An 8,523-nucleotide genomic window follows, 5' to 3' on the forward strand; every position below is an offset into this window, starting at 1 on the left:
TTTGCCATAATCTGATACTCCCTGGAATACTTAATACTCTGTTGTTTCCCTAGTGACTAAGCCCTCTTTTCTGTGACATAGGAACTGGTCCATGCCTCCATCACCATCACCACCACCACCATCAATCAGGAGACACTTGCCCAATACCTCTCCCAGAGTACAGTCTTTCCTAGCAAAGGGACTGTCCCTCTTCTTTGAATGTTCAAATATTTTATTCTTCTTTAAAGTATTTAAATAGAAGTTTTACATTTCTTTCCATTAGTGGGCTGTATTTTCTATTTAGGTTCTTGTTTCATGAAGATATAGGAAAAGATGAAACTGATGCTACTGAGATTTTGAAATGCTAACATTGTGTAGTGAATATTTTACAAGGACTAAACATTTATGCTTAAAGACGAAGCATAAAGAGAGAATACCATGAACAAGAATTCTTAAGAGTCCAGAAATAATTTCTAGCATAATACCTTTTAGAAGGAAAAACATAATATTCATTACCAAGGCTTTTAGAATGCAGTTTCTCATTTGCCATGGATATGACCACAAAACATTTTTCCCACTAGATTTTCTTTCTGCTAGGTTGCTAGCATTCAGCCTATTGGGAACATTTTATTTTCTTTAAAAAAGGAAAACGAGATGAAAAAATATCCCCCTTTTTAACTTATTCAGATAGAGTCCTCTGTGTTTTAGATATTATTTTTTTCTTACTGTAGCATTTTTTGGGGGGTATTCATTATATTCCAACCATTGTACATGCAGTATCTCACATAAACATCACAACACCTTTAAACATAGATATTATTATGTACATTTTATAGATTAGAAACAAAAGCTTAAAGAACTTAAATAACTTATCCATCTTAGCTAATAAGAAGCAAGAGCCAATACATAGACACAGATCTTTCTCTAGATAGAATCCAAGCCTTTAGTCAAGTTTGAAAAAAGGTACCAGAAGCTTCTACTAGATTCAGTAAAAGTATATCGTGGGACATACTGCCCAAATCAGATTTGAGCTATTTCACTCAGTAAACATATCTCAAGCACCTATTGTGTGTTGGGCACTATGCAAACATTAGCATTAAAGTTCTGGCATTCTGGATATAGAGAAAAAAAGTAAGCACAAAGAAATTATGTAAGATGAACTATAAGGCTGTGAAAGTCTCAAATTATGGCACAAGAATAAGAAAGGACTGGCTATGCATAAAAATAGTGGAAATGATATGGGGCTTGTAGCAGATTGCGACGTTAACATAACAGTTAGAAATGCAATATTGTTTGAAAATAACGTAAAGACACACATGTAGTAACTGCAAATAATCTTCTGTCCGTATTTAGCTTTGGCTGAGCTTTTATGAGAACAAGTTGTTCCAGTGTGACCATAATCTAAACAAGATACGGAGAACCTGGAGAGAGTCCAGAGGTCTATAATGAAAATAATTAACATGTAAGAAGAAAAGAAATCCTTGAGGAAATATGTAAGGATATGGGGTTATTTTGTTTGAAGACAGCAAAGATACAAGCAGGGAAAGCTGTAATAACTATTTCAAAATACAAAAAGAATGTTTTAGAGAATGAGAAATTGTTGTTCCCCCTATGCACTAAAGAGAAAACAAAAGAAATATGTGTTCCTCAGAGGATAATACATAAAAGTAATAAAGAGGCCATTCTTTATCCTATTTGAGAAGAGTCATCTTAATTTTCCCTCTTAGGACTTGTGAGTAGGCAGAAACAAAAACTTTAAAACTGTCAGAGGATAAAAGTTTCTCGTCTCACACCTTTCCTGCCACACACCGCCGGAGAGTATCCACCTACCAACCAAAGACATAAACAATTGTGCAACATAAATGTCGCCCCTTCCTGAAAGAATGAATGAATGGCATAGGCCAGAGGTCTGAAACTCTTTTGGTTAGCCACGCATTTTATAAAATTTAATTATTTATCAAAATCAAAATATTTTTAGTTTGGATGATAATAGAAATCTCTTATTTCTTTAATTTTTAAGTGATCAGAATACCTGGCAAACCTGGCCACATACAAGGCTGGAGATGTTATAGTACATGTGTCTCCCCCAGCCACCTTCCCCCCCCCCCCCCCCCCCCCCCGTGTGCCTGCATCCCCACCATTTCCTATAATCCTCATATTGGGCCTCTTTCACTCATTCTTGCTGCCTGCCTGGTCTCTTTAGACATTTGACTTTGTAAGCATGGGCATACGTTAAACGGAGCAGTGGAAGGGGAACCATTCAATTACTTTGCCAAACCCAGCAGAGTTACCCCAGAACCCTCTTGCCATCACTTTATTTAGAGCTATGCAACCAAGTGCAGACTAGTACAGAGTCCCTGGGCAAGAATGCACGAAGAGGAGGTATGAAAACGAGATAATCCTCCATTGTCTTCCAAAAGTATTCTATGGAACTAGGCTTCTCTGACTAAGATTAAGACAGTGTGTGGTAGGAACCGTTTCAAGCCACAAGGACCTGTGGTGACTGGATCTTCTGGAGGATTATTTGTATTCAATGAGAAATAATTTAAAACATGATTTTTATATTAAAGTATAGTATTACATTATGCAGAGGAGTTCAAGAACCTTTACAAGGTAAAGCACGATATTTCAAAGCCATTTGTCGCTAGCAAAAGAACCAGGTTTGCATGTGTCTGCCATTGGTGGTTATTTTGTTGACAGAGTTTGAGGAGCATTACTAGGTTTCTGCCAACTCCAAATCATTGCAGTTTCTGTCTCCTGTAGCAGTCTGTCTTGAATCTCTTCTTGGAAGTCTTGTAGGCATAAAAGTGTGTGTCTAAAACACAAGTAAATCTTAATTAAAATTATTCCCACAAAAATTAAGAAGCTCTTAACTTGAAATGTTACGTTAAAAATGATCTCCAATTAAAGCACCATTTTATCCAAATGTCTTGGTTAAGGACATACGTTTTGAGTCAGATTGCCTGGGCTTTCTACATGCAATACAGTGTTTCTCTGAAAATAAGACATAGCCAGACAACCAGCTCTCATGCGTCTTTTGGAGCAAAAGTTAATATAAGACCTGGACTTATATTATGTAAGACCCAGTCTTATAGTAAATTATGACTGGGTCTTCTATTAATTTTTGCTCCAAAAGACGCATTAGAGCTGATTGTCTGGCTAGGTCTTATTTTCGGGGAAACACGGTAGCGGTGCCACCTTAAACAAGTAAGTAACCTCTATGGTCTTCTATTTCATTGGTTCTCCATATGATTGTTATGAGATCTGAATGTGTCAACATTTGTAAGGCATCTAGAAAAGCACTTGGAATATAATAAGTGGTACAGACCTTATTATGGGGAACACTAAAGTTTTATTTTTCTAAAGTTTTATTTTCAGGTAGCAGCACTACGGCTTCATAACCTAACCCTGAGGTGGTGACCTTGGGTGGAATATATGTGTTAGTGAATTCTCTAGTGACCCAGCCTTTAGTAGCATTAGAAGGGAAGGCAAAGTGCCAAAAAAATGAGAACTCCTAACTCCAAACAGCCAAATGTATTTTGACATCCCCCAAACAATAGAAAACTGGGGCTTTTGAAGCTATACCAAATAGCATTTATTTCAGAAATGTGAGAGACTGGATCTCTAAATTTTATATTGAAGAACCACATTTTACATAAAGGAGCAAACATTTAATGCCCTATTCTATTCACTGGCATTTGAATAAGATGAACTATATTTACTTGTGGGTATTTTTGAGGGGTTTATTTTGTTTTTAGTCTAAAAGATTCAAAAGCATAGATTCTATTTCAGAAGCCATATCCAAAAGATTAACTATATCCAACTAGATAACAAGTTTATTCTAAGAATAAAGACCCATGTTTTTGCTCTATTATAATATACTTCATAATTAAATGACACTAAAAACTTAGCAACCTCACATTTTTTCTGATAAGCCTTGCCTAGCAGTTCTCAAACTGTTTGGTCTCAGGACCACTTTACATCTTAAAAACTATTACAAACCCCAAAGAGCTTTTGTTTATGTATATTACATCAAATATTTATAGAATTAGAACATTTTAAGCAAAAATTTAAACAGTTCTCTTTTAATGTCATTAAAAACAACATTAAAGCAAATGCAGGCTAAAATAAACTATATACTTCTATGAAAAATAACTATTTTCTAAAACCAAAAACGAAAAAAGATATTAGTGACAATGGTGGCACTGTTTCACTTGTTTGCAAATCCTTCTAATGTCTGATTTCAGAGAATACAGTTGAGTTCTTATATCACCTACTACATTCAATCTGCTGCAATGTATGTTTTGGTTGAAGTGTATGAAGACAATCTGGCCTGCACAGATATGTATTTTGGAATGGGAAGAGTATTTTAAGAGCCTTTTAAGACAGTTTTGGATAGTCTTTGATATTACAGTCGAACCTGACAAGGAGTAGTTTCTTCAAAGTTGGTTGCAGTATGGAATCTGAAACCATACAATTGAGCCTTTTGTACATAAGATTGTCTTGCACTTTCAATGAGCTTTTCACCTATGCATAATTTTGTAACATCTTGCATCGACCATTTGGAAAATTTGACTCTAAATTATGTTAACCATCAAATGATGACAAAGCAATGTAAAACTTCACATTTATTAATATGCCATCAATCTCTCAGAAAACTCTTTAAGGAACTGAGATGCTGTGAAGCTCATGGTGACAGATAAACACTATCTGAAGTTTTAATTTTGCTTGAGAGCTCAAATTTTATCAAGAATGAATGCTATCTTTTGTTTTCCTTGAACTAGGAGGCGCACTTGTTCATTTTAAGAAGATGTTCATTACTATAGTTTGTCCGACCTTCTTTCTGTGTTCCAAGAAGAAATGTGTTCCATGAAAAAATTGGCTATTTCAGCTTGTAACTCAATCACACAAGTGCTTTTCCTTCTGGCAACCATCATACTTTGGCATACAGCAGAAATGTTTTATGCATAATTTCCATTTCACAATACAGAATATTAAAAAGATTTAATAAAATCCAGGGTTGGGATATAATAAAATTAATGATGTTTACTGCTTCAACAAGGGCATTCTTAAGTAAAACTGTCATTTTCCCTTTTGTTTTTTTAACTGTGCGGGGATTATCATGATGAATACTCTGACTAGTGTACAATTTGATGTCCCTTCTTTGATTCCTGCCAAGTGCCAGCTGTTTGATTCACCATTGTTTTTGTACCATCACTACATGCCAACATAGGGAAGAAAAGAAAATAACATCTTCATATTATTATTGAAGCAGTTTGACTTCATGAACCTGCTGAAAAACTCCCAAGTCAAATTGCAGATCACAGTTATTGGTCCATGGATGGTCATGTGTAATTCAGACCGATCAGAGTCATTTCTCAGAATCACATGGATGCTGAGAGACAGGAATGCTCTTTTCTCTGGGATTATTAGCTGTAAAGTCAAAACCTTGAATTGCTGCTGGCCATCTTTGGTACAACATAAAGAAAAGCTCTCTGAAATGATTTCAAAAAGAGGAGGTCAGAAGTCAGAGATGGACAGAGATAGACTCGTAATGACATCATTTGAGCTTCTGGATCTGGCTCAACCTACAGCCACATATCCTCATGATTCTCAGTAGTATGAATAAATAGATTTTCTTTGGCCAAAGATAGTTTGAATCGGCTTTCTGTTCTTTGCAACCAAAAGAGTTCTGACATAAGATGAAAAAATCTGTAAGGACAAAACATACAATTGATATTTTTGTAACCCTCAAAATATCTAGCAAGTGCCTTGACTCTGATGGTCACTGTTCTTACCATCTCAGCCTCCACTTAATTGAATCTCCTCATTTTATACCTTTCTAAAATGTGCATTAGATTATGTCAATCTTCGCTGAAATGCTTCCACTCTTCCTTGCCATGGTAGGGAGGGGAATGTGTTTAAAATTGTTTTCACAATATAGCTCTACCCACCTTTACAGCTTCTCTGCCAGTTCTTCTCCACCAATGTCCTTTATCACATTTGCTGGTTCTTGAAGGAGCCATAGCCTTTCTTGCCACCAATGCTTTGCACATGCTGTTCCCACTAAACCCCGGATATCTAACTAACGATCTCCTACTTCTTCTCGAAAAGCCTTTCAAAGATCACCTCACAGGGAAGTCTTTTCTAATTTCCCTCATTTCCCTCCCTGAGTTTGTATTCCTTCTGTGTTCTTTATCAAGTCTTCACAAACTATATGAAAATTGCTTGCATATTTGTCTGTTAGCCTGAAAAATTGTGAACCTCTTGCATGGTGAAATTTCATCTTTCATCCTTGTATTCCCAGACTGAGTACAGAACCTGACACTTACTAAGCACACTCTCAATATTTATAAAAGCAAAGAACAAAAATAACAACAAAATTGTTTTAGTCATTACTCTTGGACTCTGCCATTTATTTGCTCTGTGAATTGGGTTAAACCACTTATGCTATTGAGAACCTATATGTCTTCATCTATAAAACTGGGATAATAGTGTCTTCTTTGCCTAGTATGATAAATCCATAGAATAATAGGCAGAAAAATGACCTCCCCTCCAATGATTTCCATGTCTTAATCCCTGGAACCTGTGACTATGTTATGTTACATGGCAAAAGAAACTTTGGAGATATGATGAAGATTGTAGACCTTGATATGGTGAGATTCTGGATTATCCAGCTGTGCCCAATGTAATCACATGAGCCCTTAAAAGAGGAAAATTCTGTCAGGTGGGAAGCAGAGATGGCAGAAAGGGATACCAGAAAGATTCAAAGCTTGGAAAGGACTTGATCCACAATGGCTGGCTTTGCAGATGAGGAAAGGAGGCCATTAGTGAAGGAATGTGGCTGGCTTGTAAAAGTTGAGAATAACCCCTGGCCAACAGCCACAAAGAAACAGGGACTACAGTCCTACAACTACATGAAACTGAATTTTGCCAACAACCTGAATGAAATTGGAAGTGGATTCATGCCCAGAGCTTCAAGAGAAGACTACAGCCCTGCAGTTACCTTTATTTCAGCCTTGTGAAACCTGGTGTAGAGCATCACCTAACCCAACCTGTGCTGGTACTTCTGACCTACAGAATTGTGAAATAGTAAATAGCGCTATTGTTTTAAACCACTAAATTTATGGTCATTCGGTATGGCAGCAATAGAAAACTAATACATATGTAATATAACATTTTATAAACGGAAATGTCAGACAGATATGTGCTCTTATAATTTGATACTGCAATACTGGAGATTTGGGGTTAAAGAAATGTGCTGACCCAATGTTGTATTTATTATAAGGAGGATAAGGGTGAGAGAAGAAAGAAAGTGATGTTAAAGTCATGAATTTAGTTTGCTCTTTAAATGTTTAACTTTGAGGTTGCCTCTTTTCAAATCCCTGGAGATTTGGCCTTCCTGCCTGCAGAGAGGTTTTATTAAAACTCAAGTCCCTTGTAAAAGCTTTTAATAGCTTTCTTAAAAAAAAAAAATCATCTTTAACTCTCTCTTCTGTGCTATTTCCCTAAATGCAAGAAAGCATAAAGATACTAAAGAAAGACAGGACACAGAATTAAATCAGGGGCCCTCCTAGCTCTTCCATTATTCAAAGCACTTAGTGAACTATAAATGATTTAAGAGTGATACAACCAGCCTTCCCAGAGTAAATAGTTTTTATTTTCCTGATTGGTAAGCAGGGGAAAGAAAAGTCTGTATTCCCATTAGCAAAGATTTTGAATCATCTTTTGCCAAGAATAAGACAGCATCTTCTCTTCCTATCTAGTCTACTTTTTAAAAAAAAAAATATGGAAGCAAATCAAGAGAAAAGGAAAGGGTATTGCAACTTTATTAGTGCTTTTATTGGATAGTTATAATATGCCAGCAGACTACCGGGCACTGCACAGAATATAGAAATGAGACCCTGAGTACTTGCTCTGTAATGTAAATGAAGCTGCTCAGAATGTACTACTACTGCAAGGTTCAAACCAAAGCGATGGGGTTTCTCATAACTGCACTTGGCACTTAGAGCAGTCGAGACTCGCAACATGCTTCATAAACATTAATTTATTATGCTGGGCTTAAGTTTAATTCCTCTAGTGGATTGAACATATGTACAGATGATGGAAGAAGTAACCTAGTGCTCAGTCTAATTCTGGATTGTACGATCAGCTAGAAATAATCACGACAGTGGCTGACACCAGTAATCTTCAAAATGCCCTTCAAGCATTTATTAGCCATCACACCACCCTGTGGGAAAGATAAATATTATTCTCCTCATTCATAGCCTAATAAATTGTGTTTTCAAGTGGAATGGTTTTGCCCAGGATTCCCCCCAAACCCCACCTGGAGCATGGAGAGTTAGAGTCCCTGGATTGAGCGGAACAGACCATAAAGGTTACCAGTACCCCATTATGAGAGGGGGTTCAAAGTGGTGAAACTTACACAGGCCTTCTATTACTAGAGAAAACGTCCTAGGATACGTCTAGAAAAGAGGAGAAAGGTCAATGAATCGGAAAAACTCCAGGACTTTCCTTTGACTGCAACACATTTTCCCAATTCGT

The 8,523-nt window shown here is 36.5% G+C and overlaps 1 non-coding gene across 1 annotated transcript; it reads left to right on the forward strand.

Annotated features, from left to right (window-relative positions):
* Positions 1–485: 485 nt before the first annotated feature.
* LOC117036515 (small nucleolar RNA SNORA32) lies at positions 486–607 on the forward strand. Its single transcript, XR_004425406.1, has one exon. It is a non-coding gene; the product is annotated as a small nucleolar RNA SNORA32 (small nucleolar RNA).
* Positions 608–8,523: the final 7,916 nt, after the last annotated feature.

Source organism: Rhinolophus ferrumequinum, chromosome 16 (assembly GCF_004115265.2).
Source record: "Rhinolophus ferrumequinum isolate MPI-CBG mRhiFer1 chromosome 16, mRhiFer1_v1.p, whole genome shotgun sequence".
Taxonomy (NCBI): Eukaryota; Metazoa; Chordata; class Mammalia; order Chiroptera; family Rhinolophidae; genus Rhinolophus; species Rhinolophus ferrumequinum.